The sequence below is a fragment of the Halyomorpha halys genome, unplaced genomic scaffold (genome assembly GCF_000696795.3).
Source record: "Halyomorpha halys isolate HHAL.00 unplaced genomic scaffold, Hhal_1.1 Scaffold84.1, whole genome shotgun sequence".
Classification (NCBI taxonomy): Eukaryota; Metazoa; Arthropoda; class Insecta; order Hemiptera; family Pentatomidae; genus Halyomorpha; species Halyomorpha halys.
The window spans coordinates 1,433,982-1,447,600 of record NW_027110155.1 but is presented as its reverse complement, the minus strand read 5'-3'; the positions used below and the strand labels follow the sequence as shown (position 1 = coordinate 1,447,600).

General features: G+C 29.0%; 1 protein-coding gene across 3 annotated transcripts in view; it reads left to right on the top strand.

The window, feature by feature from the left end:
• LOC106677028 (ATPase WRNIP1) overlaps nucleotides 1–13,619 on the top strand; it is a 385,191-nt gene that overhangs the window by 169,834 nt on the left and 201,738 nt on the right. The window contains exon 1 of one of the 3 annotated variants that reach the window (XM_067048307.1): nucleotides 13,133–13,224. The exons of the other annotated variants lie outside the window; for them this stretch is intronic. The gene's annotated coding sequence lies outside the window, so the exon portion shown is untranslated. Of the gene's footprint in view, nucleotides 1–13,132; nucleotides 13,225–13,619 lie in introns of those variants that run through there. 3 annotated transcript variants of the gene reach the window in all.

Sequence of the window (13,619 nt, the reverse complement as noted above, 5' to 3'; positions counted from 1 at the left end):
ATATTTTTATAAATTTAAAACAAAATAGTGTACGAATACGAAATGACAAAATAAAGCATATAAGAGTTTTTTTCTAAAATAATCTTAAACGTTAGACTATTACTGAATGTACACAGATAAAATAAACAATGTTATACGGGTAAATGTGTATACTTTAATGTGTATAATAAGCATAAATATCTACGTTTTATTTACATACTATCATAAAACCCGGTAGGTTGGTGAGAAAAAATGTGTTTGGAAAATAGCCAAACACTTGTCATTGTATTTAATTTATAAATGTTAGCTCTTGTTAATATAATGTTTTATTCTAGAGTAAAATCTTAAACCGTATATTATTATTTTAAGAAAGAAAAAGTGATATTGATTGGAAGTTCGTATTATTTGTGCCCCTAATATTTTGAAAAAATAAATGAAATCAAATTTTGATTTGGTATGGCGCTCGAAAGGCAGAGAGATCCATTTTTTCTCTTCACTTTCTACTCAATAAAAAGTTGAAAAAGAAATCGGCAATACTATATAGCATATCCGAACCTTCAATTTCGGATATTAGGGGCTGTGAGATTTATTAATCCGATCATAGCATGGTTCTTGTGATTTATACCTTCTATTTAGGAAAGTCTTGATTACTTCGATTAGACGATATGAAAAATTTTATTTTACACATTCACTGTCAATGTATCCATGCAAGTTAGGACTGATGAAGATATGAGAAAATTTTACAATTAGGCTATTTAAAAATAACTACATGATATATATTTTTAAAGGGTATAAAAATATTTTAAGTTTTATATTTCATATTTTTAATTTATAAAAATCATTATATTATTTTCTTTTATTTATATATTTATTTGATTTTATTAATTTAAATTTAATTTTTTCCCTTCAAAACTTGGAGTACTGGTGTTACCATTTACATTCTTTTTTTTTTCTTTTGTTCTTCAATTTAATATTGTATGAATGAATATTTGAACACTAATACTTAATTTCCTTAATTTGTGGCAGTTGGTGTTGATTCTCTTTACATACATAACATTGATAACAAAAAAAAAATTGAAAAAGTGAACATTACTGGACTATACCAAAAAATAAATAAAAAAGTTTGAAATATTCAAATACTCACCATTTAAGGTTAAGTTTAAATTTTCCAATAATTAAAAAGTGATACAATTTAAAATTACTAAGAAATTAAAAGATGCATGTATATAACAAGAAACTAAAAAGGAACGAATGATAATTGTAATATAATTGTATATTTGTAAATGTAATTAATAACATAAGTACTTAATAATGTAAATGAATATTTATTACAGTAAATTAAAAATGATTTTTTTTCTCTGTTATCAATTCCTCCATTGTACTTCCATAATCACCACAGTACCAAATTATATAAATATTTTTTTAAACGATAAAATACTTCTGAAATATAACCGGGTGGAGGATTCGCCTCATAAATAACTTGGTGTTTTCAAAATAAAATAATAGATCGATCCAAATACAAAAACATAGTCTTAAATAACTCTTAGGTCTGGTTTATCGGTTATGAATCAATTTATGCGACTGCATGCTTTGCAAGGGAAATGTGAACATGAATTGGTTGCAGTACAAGCATGCATCATGTATCAAATGCAGCAGGCCGTACATCTCTTATGATTTAATCCTGTATTTTTTTACGAATGCATATAATATGCATTGGACACCCACTAAATCCCGTTATACATAGGAATGAGAAGCTTCTGTATCAATATTTTCATGAAATTATTGATGCTATGATGATCAGATTTAAGTAATAATTTATATAGCTTTGGTTATATGATTTTTTAGTTAAACAGAGATTATATTTTTTTTGATATTTGTGACCTTTTTTTTTATAGAAAGACTTTCTTTAATTACTCATTGTCCTACAGAGTGTAATGTGGCATTTTAAAATTCTTAAAATAAGCATGTCAAACATTTTAGCGCGGTTTTTGACAAAAGTTTGTTTCATTCTTCATTTAATATTCATTACCTCGTTTTATTAATTTGATTATTATTTAATTATGTATTTTTCCTAATATGCCTTATAAGCCACTGATTAAAGAATAAAGTAAAAATTACTAATTAATCCATATTAAAAAAAAATACAATGATTTTTTATAAGATTTTTCTAAAATGAGTAATAGATTTCTTATTTATTGTTAAATAAAAAGTTGTAAAAGAAAATCATTTTTAGTTCGTTTATTTTTCTATTGAAGCTTTTTATACAGACAGGAATAAAAAAATGTTTGCTTAGAATCGAAAATTTTTACTTACCTTTTATTTTATTTTATTTTTTTTAAACCGCTGAAGTTATCAAAGGAGTTGGGTTCCTTAGATTTTGTGTTGCGGCATAATCGATCGAATCATTAATCTATAGTAATGAAATTTTCAGGGATTGTGTTGTTCCGTACTTAGTTGTACCATATCGAGTTGATCAGGTTCTGTCCAATATTTTCTCTTACGCTTGGGGAAACGTTTTCCTCGGTTCACCTACGTTTCGCCGCTGCAATAAGGACATCAAGCAGGTCAGGACCAAGTCTTACAGGCTTAATCACCTGCTAACTTCTCCTAATCTTTCTCTCAGCCTCAAATTATTGATCTACAAAAGTGTACTCAGAGTAGCCCTACTCCAAGGAGCACCTATGCTGACCAACAATAGCACCTGCTGCAGGAGTTCCACCAACAGTTTCAGAGTTCGGACTCAGAAGTTCGGTTTCAGAAGTCGGAGAGTTCACACACTCAGATTCGACTAAGGACTACTAACTTACTGACTACAGACATTACGGAATCTGATGAGCCCCATCATCAGACAGCGAACTCAATCCAATTCCCAGGCTTTCCTTTTTTTCTTTTTTCTGTTACAATACATTTGACATGACGTTCAAGAAATGTCAACCATTATTATTGCTATCTATCCCTGATATATCAAACCCTATAAACCTCATGGGGCTTAGAAGAAACAAGATTCTATTTCAACAGAAGAAAATAGGAGGATTTAAAAAGTAAATAAATAAAAAACAGATTGATACAGCGATGAAGCTATATTATGTAATTGGCAAACTTTTTTTTAATTTACACTTCATTTTTCGGATTTCATGTCTAAAAGCGAACCATGGTTTTAGTTCGTAAGTATATTTCATTGAGTTTTTTTTATTTACAAAAAGATAATTACATGCAAACTCTGCGATTTTCTAATATTACATGCTCCTATTTGCATTATAACGTAACTTGACTTACTAATTTCTTGACAAACAGTGGAGATAGACATACCGTTGTGAGAGATGAATATTCACGGGACTACATTATCATAGATACGAAATTGTTCTGAGATGTAACTGCCTTTCCACCTAGCACTCCACTCCATCTTCTTTCAATAGATTTTATCTCTAACTATTCCAATATATCAAACTGCGATAGTGACTGCTAATCCATTTAAATAGCTTGAATAATAATCAGTACTAGCTAATGATCAAATATTATTGACTGCAGCTATTTATTGTTATTTTTTGCCTCCCCTGTTCTTTAGATTTTTTTTTAAATCACAAAAATAGTGATTAACATTTTAATACAAGCCCACTACTCTACTTATTATACCAATTTGTACACGTTGTAGGGAACGTTTGTATTTGGTAAGTGAATGTTATGTGACGCACAACACCAAATTTTTATTTATTACCATTTATGTATACATATTTTTACTAGCTTTCCTACTATGTATACTAAATGAATCTTAGTTCACTAATACTGATTATTTTTGAGCGTCGTAGATTCTATTATTTTTTCTATAAAAAAGAAAAAAAAAATATTGTAGTTTATATTTATTGTCGCGTTGGGCAAAGGTTGGGGTCCAATTTGGCTAGTTTAGGACTCTTATTCCATGGTAGAAAAATTAATAAATGAGTTGTCTATTTTGAAGATAATATAAATGACTTTAGTTTATTGTTTCATTAAATGAATAAATAAATTGTCTGATAATTTTAACAAGTCTGCGGTTAATTCATGAATTTTAGTAATGCAATAAATCTTTGTTCTGTTCGGAATCCTCTACAAAAAATATCATGTTATTATACTTGTTACAATGATTCAATTACTTTTAAGAATATGTTTTATTTTAGCTTTTATTTTTAAAGCTCAATAATGATGGATCGTATGGATTTAGAGAAAAATTCGTATTTGTCATTTCATTTAACGTCTTTATGTTTTCTACTTAGTATTGGGAAGCCGGGTTATCCTATAAGTTACCAACCTATTTCAGACCGAGTTGTAAATTCGAAATTTAATCAGTTTCGAAATAAAAGTCAATACTCACAGAACGGATTCGAACTGGTGCCGTTTTTGACACAATACGCTCGGTCATCAAGACAATTATCTATTTTCTCCAATAACATATTTTCATTAACTGCTTGAGAGTGGTTAATTATAGTAAAATTTCGATCTTATTCTCTCAACAAATTTTGTTGACTCTCCAACGTTTCGGACCATTCATTATCAAGGAGACAAACTAAAATTGTCTTATTAATCAACTCACACTTATCATTCTAAGATTTCTCTGGTCATACAGTATAATTTGTCCGTCTATAATATAGTTGAGTGCAATATAGTATAATTGCCCAAGTCAGCAATCTTTGAAACAAAAATATTTATCTAATTATATCATTAAAATCATCAACAGTTTCCTTCATAATTTGTATACAATAGCTATCTACTTATATAAATATAAACTTTTAATAAAAATATATGTTTGTATAAATCATAAAATTGAACCATTAATCTATCTAACATTTCAATAAACAGCTGAGTAAGATTATTACGTAGATAATTTTTTTATTACGCCCAAATACGAGGCATTTCAGCCATCCGTGCTCGAACAGCCCAATATAATTTACTTTTGTTCACTCATATGGTCTCTTCTTGGTTGAAACTATTTCGTATATTTTGTAATGATGGAGAAGTTTCTGAGTGTGCCGATGGCATTTCCTCTAGCTGGTAAAAGCTTGCAGAGTGGGCTCTCAAAAACACCAATTTTGAATAGATGTGTGGACAGAAAATCGTGGCCATTCTGCATTCTAAAACAGTAAATAAAAATAAAAATTAGTCTTTTCGGAAGGGTCCTTGGTATCGGTTCCACTAGCAAGGATGCCCATGATTTACCTTCCGCAAAATTAAAAAAACAAATTAGTTAATTGGTTATTGTAAATTTAAAAAAATAGGTATTAAATAAATTATCACTCGTTATAGAAGAATATTACAAAATTAGTAATATTAAATATGAGATTAATGGTTCAATTTCTCGATATAGAAATATATACTTATGTGAATAATGATGGGTTTTTAATTAATGAAAATTAAGCATTGTATAGGTGATAACATAGTCCTAACCTGTTAAAGGTTTTGTTGGTTGATAACCAGTGATATTGATTTTAATTTTGTAAAGAACGAAATTGTTATAAAATTAATATTTGTGGGTTAAAAGTTTTTATTTTTGTATGTAGATAGCTATCATATACAAATGCTTGAAGAAAACTATTATTAATTTGATAAATATTTTTGTTATAAAGATTGTTGACTTGGGAAGTTATCCTGAATTGTAATAAAATATTTTAGTAAATGGACATTTCAGTTATAAGATATGTTAGGTGTAATATAAGTGTGTTATATGTGAATTGACCAATATGTTAATAGCACGAATGTTTTTGGTTGTCTCCTCGATAATACAAAGGGCGGTGCGTAGGACAGTTAAAACTTAGCAGAAACTTGTTGAGAGTAGAGGATCTAAGGAATTTGTGTTTTTTATGACAATAAGATGGTGTATATAAAAATAATTTTTATTTTAGACATAAATATAAAAACAGATATAATCCTGAAGATGGAGAAACGTCGTGTGATAATAAAAAAGGGGACCATGTAAAAGGGAAAAAAATCTCAATTATTATTTATAAGTAAATATTATACCATGAAAAAATAAAATTAGTATAAATTAGTTTAAACCGTTAATGTATGTCGTTAAAATGCTAACTAATGGTAGAGGCTATTTTCTGTTATCGAACTGTTTTTTTTTTTGTGGAAGCTGGACCAATGTAGGCCATGTATGGGTCTAATTTAATGCCAAGATATGTTAATTTATTTAAAGTCTGAGCACCCGTTTTGCTGAAAGTTATCTGGATGTTTCTTCTTTACTATATGCCCCTTAGAAACATTTCTTGTTGAGCAATACTGCGCCCTGCCTCACTTAGGGACTCCAGTCCAAAGAGATGGGGAGAACATTAACACTATATTTACAGATAACGTATGTAAATTGAATGATAACAAAATAATAAATAACGAGGAAATTTAACTTACTTATTGAGTTATAAGTAGAATAAAGGAAAATAAATATTGTAAACGCAAGTTATAATAAACTTACGTTATAATAAACGTCACTTAATACTTTTCTCTATTTATATGTTGTTTGCACACGTAAAAAAAAATATTTCTTTAATTTCTTTCCTTTTATCTATATTGATGATTGAAATTTATTTTATTTTTTGAATACATATCGCGATTAAGAATCAATCTATAATTTAATTTAATTTTGCTAATGTAATTAATGAAATGTAATGGTATATTGTAGACAAGGCTATTAAGGTACGTCATCTGCCTGAAACAATGGCATAAGGACTATTTTACAAACAGGACTGCATCTCAAAATGGCTGCTTCACTAATGTTTATATATACTAGTCGGAAGTCTCTTAGCAGTTACCAGCTACTGTCTACTTAAGACTGCGATTTCCTACGGCCATACTTTGCCGTCGTTGTCCATATTCGTCCACGGCCTTCATCATTAACAAGTAGACAAATAGACATTATTAGTTTCAACGAGCAGGCGTCATACGATAGGCGATTCATTATTGCAAAATTCTGTTTGTCTTATTTCATTTCACTAATATCATTAACCCTATACTTTGCTTTATTTCTATATACTTCACTTATGATAATAATAATAATTAATTATATTGATTATTTTACAGAATTTACTTTCTTTTGAATATTTCAATTACGATCACATACAAGGAGAACCAGGCATGTACAGGGTTTCCTAAATTCCATAGTTTGTTGGATTCTGTTCCCAATATATGTCCACTATTGTTTCGGTAGTATAAAAATAGCTTGTGTGAGTTAATTATTTTGAATAATTTTCTAAAATAAATGGTCCTCTTACTGATGAGTTGGAAACCAGAATTCGGGTTCTTATGTTTGCTCTACTAAGGGCTCTAAAAAGACTTTATTTTTTTTTTTATTTTTTTTTTAAATTTATTTTATTTTATTTATTTATTTTTAATTTTTTTTATTTTAGTATGTATGAGATCATTTATCACTATTACCTATTGCCCACAACTGTGTGGCAGATTGTAATATCTATCAATAAATAAATCTATCAATTTAAAAAAAGTAGTAGCTTTTATGATATTTGTCAACAATATATTTACAAAATATATCTTAAGAACCATTAGACATACAAATCTCTGCCAGTACTTAAACTAAAGCTATTTAAATGTACCTACCATATGCATGAATGTTATAAATGCTAAAATAAATTGATTTCTGGTTGTTCGGACAATATTTCAGATGCAAATATCATAAAAACTACTACCCCTACGAAAATAAACATTATTAACTACTTTATAGTAAATTAAACTAGCTTCCATTTGAATGCTGATAGACATCAGTACGTCTCTTATGGTTCCTGAGAATATTTTTTCATAAATCAAAATCTTTGTCCGAAGAACTAGAAATCAATATTTTGTGAATTAAGTTTGGCGAATATCTCGAAAACTACTACTTCTACTAAGATATACGTCACAAACACCTTTATAGCAGATTAAACTAGCTTTAATATGAGTGCTAATAGACAGCTGTTTATCTAATAATTCATAAGATGTGAATTTTCTATGATAAATTCACTAATTATGTTTTCAGTATATTTAAAAATCTTGCTTTTTGAAAAAAAAAAGTGTATTTCGGGAACTATTGAGTGTAAATAGCTCTATTAGGACTCATATTTTAGTATATTTGATCTAATGTAAATGGGTTTTCTAGTGCTGTTTGGTAGTTGACAAAATATTGAAACTATTACCATTTTATATTTCCCCTTGGTATAAAAAGTGAAGTGGTCTATTGGTATAAAAAGTAATGTGGTCTATTCGTCTAAATAAAGTATATTTTTAACGTACTGTTTAAACTAGTTAAAAAAACAAATATTTTTTTTTAGTTTTTGGACCTGTCTATTTGTGTTTTAACTTATCCATTTATTGAATTATTTCTCTTAACTTATCGATTCATTACTGTCTTTATTTTAACTAACTTTTTTTTTGCAAATCTATATATTAGTTTGTTTTGTTTTTTAAATTTATTTATTTATGTGTTTCCTTTTATAAACCGATCTTCTGCAGTGACTCTTATGTCTTGGGTCGACTTCATATTACTGTCTCTTGATAAGTTTAATTTGTTCAACTGATCGAACGTAGGTAACGGATCATTAGAAAGGGAGTCTGAGAGAGTGAAATAGGGAGAGTAAAATTGTCAATTAAATGAAATTGTTAAATTAAAAAAATAAATAAATAAAATATTTGTATTTAGTTTGTAGACGAGTGTTGATTGTAAAATGATAAAAGTAGGAGAAAATAAAATTTTTGTTATATCATGTGAATATATGTATTGTCTGATTGTGGGTTGATTGGTATGCTGTGCATTGTAGCTACCTAATGTATTTAGGCAGCATTGCTAAGTAAAGCACTTCTCTCTCTACTATTATAAAGTGAATATAAATTGTATAAGATAATGAAACTATTCTTTCGAGTTGTTTTATTACAAAAATATCTTTGCAGCCATAGTTCACGAGACGGAGCCCGATTATAAATGGCTTTATAAAATCTTTCATTTCCTAATGACGGCTATTAAACTGTTTTCCAATTTGAACTATAGAAGAGGTTAGCCTAAAACATAACTTACATAATACCAGTTATGCTCAGTAGCAATTATATCTCATTGCTTAACTTTCTTCATTAGATTTCTCATTAAATTTTTATTGCGCAACAAAAGGCTTTAAAGAAAATTGTCGACAAGATTGTGGTAGATCATTGTTAGATATATGGATAAGCCAATAAGCAATCTATACATGACAATATGCGTTCCTTAGCTGATGGCTGTCTTATTTCCTGGTAAATAATTAGGTGAAGTAAATAAAAAAAGATAATGTACATGTAGAAATAGTCCATTTATTTCTTACTGATTGTCTTTAAGCCAGGGGATTATGACATACTCTAATTACTATATTGAATTGCTTGGAAACCACACATGGTAAGGTTTTAGTATTTTGACTTCGTTGCTTATATGATGACTAAAAAGGAAGTCATTATAATAAGTTTACTTTAGTTGGAGAAAGTGAATGTTTAGTCTAGCTACATAAATGATATGTGCTTATTAAACACATGAGACTTAAGTACACAACATATTATTAGAAATGGTATGATAATATACATAGATCATTAAAATACTGCAATAAATAATGCAAATTTGACCGAAATAACTATCATTCAAACCCCCTCAAATATAGTTGAGGAAGAGATTAAATGAGCAAATATCGATCTTTGAATTAAACTTAAAATCGATTAAATTCTTGTCAAAGGTTCGATAAACAATTAATTTTTAAATTGATCCTTACTTTATCACAATTAAAATCATCCATAAAGACCTTAGTGTTCCATATGTAAGCGATCTAGCCCGAACCAGATATCAATCCTTCTATTATTTACTTCCTAGCTACCCACACCCACTAGTTTCTAAGCTTGCTTCTGCTTCCATTCCTGACAATCCCTAAAGCGTCTGAACAGAAAATGGTTTCGAGACCTTCTAATTATTAGATAGATAAATATAATAATATGTAAATAACATAAATATAATTATTCTCTAATTAGAGCTACCAGTTAGTAGTTTCTATACAAGACTATATCATCATATTTAACAATATATCAAATTTAATGTATGCATTGTTATGTCAATATAGTTTTAAATATCATTAAATATATAAATAAAATTATAAACTTCAAAGATGTGTTTTAATTAATTAAAAAGGGACTCCAGTGAAGCATCGAATCCTCTGGTATCCAATCCTTACAATCCATAATCCATGATGCTCCTTACTTTGTCACAAATGAGGTAATCCATCTGCTTTTCAATGTCCCATTTTTTGCCGATTTGGCCAGAACCAGGTACTAATCCTTCCATGATAAACTTCCTAACCACTAAAACCCACTTGTTTCTAACCTGGTTTCTCCTCCATTACCTGATAATCTTCTGTCTGAAAAGAAGGTGGCCTCGATATCTTCTCCTTTAGGAATGTTACTGGAGTTCTATCAGATTCTCCACATGCCTGTATTATTCCATTGTATAACTAACATCAAATTTACTTAATAATATTATTAAGAATAATATTCTTAAATTGTTAAAAACACATGTTTATTTAAATGCAGTGTAACTTAATCTCGTTTTTATCTAATTGCAAACTAAAAAGAACAAAATGAACTAACTTAGACCCTATACTATCTTATTCTAACTATATCTACGCTATTCCAATATATGAATACCTATTGATAACTTATGATCTAACCTAAAATTAAAACATACAAAATCGTTTATCCTTGGCCAAAACTGAACAATGACGCGTACGTACTTGCACTTAGCTGGCCGTTGTAGAGAGGTTATGGGTCTATATACAATTATTTTATAATCCTTTTCTTCAATTTTATTTGACAATTCATTTTTTTTCTTAAGGTTCATAATGTCATATCACCTACAAATTACCAACGTCTAGTCACAGTGGGAAGGTTCATGTTTGGTGTGATCTCTTGAAAATAAATTTTAATCCTCTCGGACCATATTCGTCTTAACATACTCGATTACCACGGTCGCGAAAATTGAATTTATTATCTACTAGATGCTATACAGTGTTTTTTTTTGCATAACATTTTATTAAAATAAGTTGTTCAATTCTTTACGAAATTGAAAAGTTAACTTATTTTAGTTTTTACTGTTTCTAGGTAATATTGTTAAAATGAAATGAATAAATTAAAAAGTGTTCTTAAGAAAGACGATTTTACTTTTATTCCGTGCAGTAAAGGAAATAAACAAAGTTTCTAATAATTTGGATGATATTTGTTTTAGTATCATTAAAATCAATATTTAGCAAATATGTTTATTATTTTAAAGCAAATTATAAATTTTATACCCGCATTAACGATTTTATTTTAAATATATATATTTATTTATTTATTGATATTTACCACTGTATAAAAAATACAACAAGTAAATTTGATCATAATGACATAATGATATGATACAGCATGTAGAGAAACTACCCAGTAGTAGAACTCTAAAAACAGTTTACAATATAAGGTCACGAGGCCATCTTCTTTTCAGGCGCCTCGGAGGATTGCCAGGAATGGAAGAGGAAGCAAGGTTAGAAACTAGCGGGTTTGGGTGGTTAGGGAGTATTATGGAAGGAATAATATCGAGTTCGGGCTAGATCGGTTACATAAGAAACATTTAGGTCTTTATGGATGGTTTTATTAGTAACAAAATAAGGAGCATTGAGGATTTTAAGAAGGATTTTGGATTGTAAAGATTAAATACGAGAGGAATTCGAAGGTTTAGTGGAGCCCCAAAGCTCAACTCCGTATGTCCAGATGGGCCTTATTGTTGTCATGTAGATCAGTCTTTTGTAATGAAATGGAAGTTTAGACCGTTTGTCTAGTAAGTGCTGTAATAATAGGAATCTGCGTGCAGTTTCCTGTCTTTTCAGTCTTGTGTGAGGATTCCAGGTTAGTCGTTTGTCAAGATGTAGTCCAAGATAACGAATCTGTTCTACAGGGGTAAGTGCCACATTATTAAAGTATACTGTAGGGCAGTCGGCAGGTTTAGGACAAAGAGTAAATGTGATTTAAATATTTTTTTTTTAAAAATTGAATGTGTGATTTATTAATTTGTCATTCTCTCTCTACTAAAAACAATTATACTTTGAGAAGAAAGAATTTCTAATAACATATTCTTTTCAAAAACTGGAAAATCCGAGAGATATATCTCAGCTTATTCTTTAAAGGGCTTTTACCAATAAGAGCTTAGTAAAGCTTTATTAATAAAAATTATCCAAATAGTCCTCAACTTTTTTTATTAAAACATAACATTGGACATGTACGTTTCGGCTCATCCGGCCGTCATCAAGGACAGTATAATAAAGTATGACTTATTATCAACAGTATTATGGCATTATTAATTATATTGTATATATGTATGTATAGTTGACCGTAAAAATTGATATATAGGAAGATGGTCAGGGTTGCGGTCAATAGTGAAACAAAAATAGTTTACAACTATTTTGCGGGTATAAAATCCTAATAGTTGTAAACTATTTTTGTTTCACTATTGACCGCAACCCTGACCATCTCCCTATATATTATTAATTATAATTTGCATACCTTATTTTTAGTATCACATCCTCACATCGATTTATAAATCTTTGCAGTCTATTATGCCCAAGTCAAATTGTAGGTGTATATATAAAAGTATAATATAAAAATAGAATACAAAAAAAAATTCTAATTAGGTTGCTCAAAATGCATTTTAATAACACTTATCTATTATAATATTTCAACTAACGCACAAACATCAACAAAGGTAAACAATAAACCAGATCTAACTATATTTCTTTGCAAAGATACGTTGTCGGGCCATCCCGAGGCCCTCGCAAGACTCACGGTCCAGGGACCACAGGTTGGGAAGTCTGTATTATCTTTTCGGTTACTCATTGTCTATTATCACCTTGTTAAACATAGCTCATCATTTACTACTTCACTCTGTATAATTATTAATATAAAATTATTTATCCAACATGTATTTAATTATATATATACCTCTAATTAAGAAAATGAAAATTGTGAGCCTTTATATGTAACGACATTGCATTGTATGGATGCAGCTGTTATATAAGAACATTTCCTCGAGTGATGTCATTAGCCATCTTACAAAGAAGGCTGAAGATCTCAGTGTGAATCCGGTGAAGGACATGCCAACTTCAGTGCTTCCTTGATCCGGTCAAGGAGTTACCTGTACTACTCGCTATTTATCTTCTGCCATCTACAGGAGAATTCTGCTACTTTTAAACATATGTAAAGGTATTCTTAATAATCTTTTTTTATTCTATTTAATATATTATAAAAAGGGGTCTGTTAGTTGCATGTACCATCATCAACTTTCTACACACTTAAAAAACCTAAATATTTTAATTAGTAGTTTATAATTTCTTTTTTCATATACTTAGGTTTTCTTATAATTTGAGTTTCCCCAAATAGAGACAAAAAAATGTCATGCTGATGACGCCTCAATAAATAAATGCCTCCACTATCATAAAAGAAACCTTTTTTTGATTTAAGTTAAATATGAACCTAGTCTAAGGATTAGAACTATTAAAACTTGCAGTCGGCAGGTTTAGGACAAAGAGTAAATGTGATTTAAATATTTTTTTTTTAAAAATTGAATGTGTGATTTATTAATTTGTCATTCTCTCTCT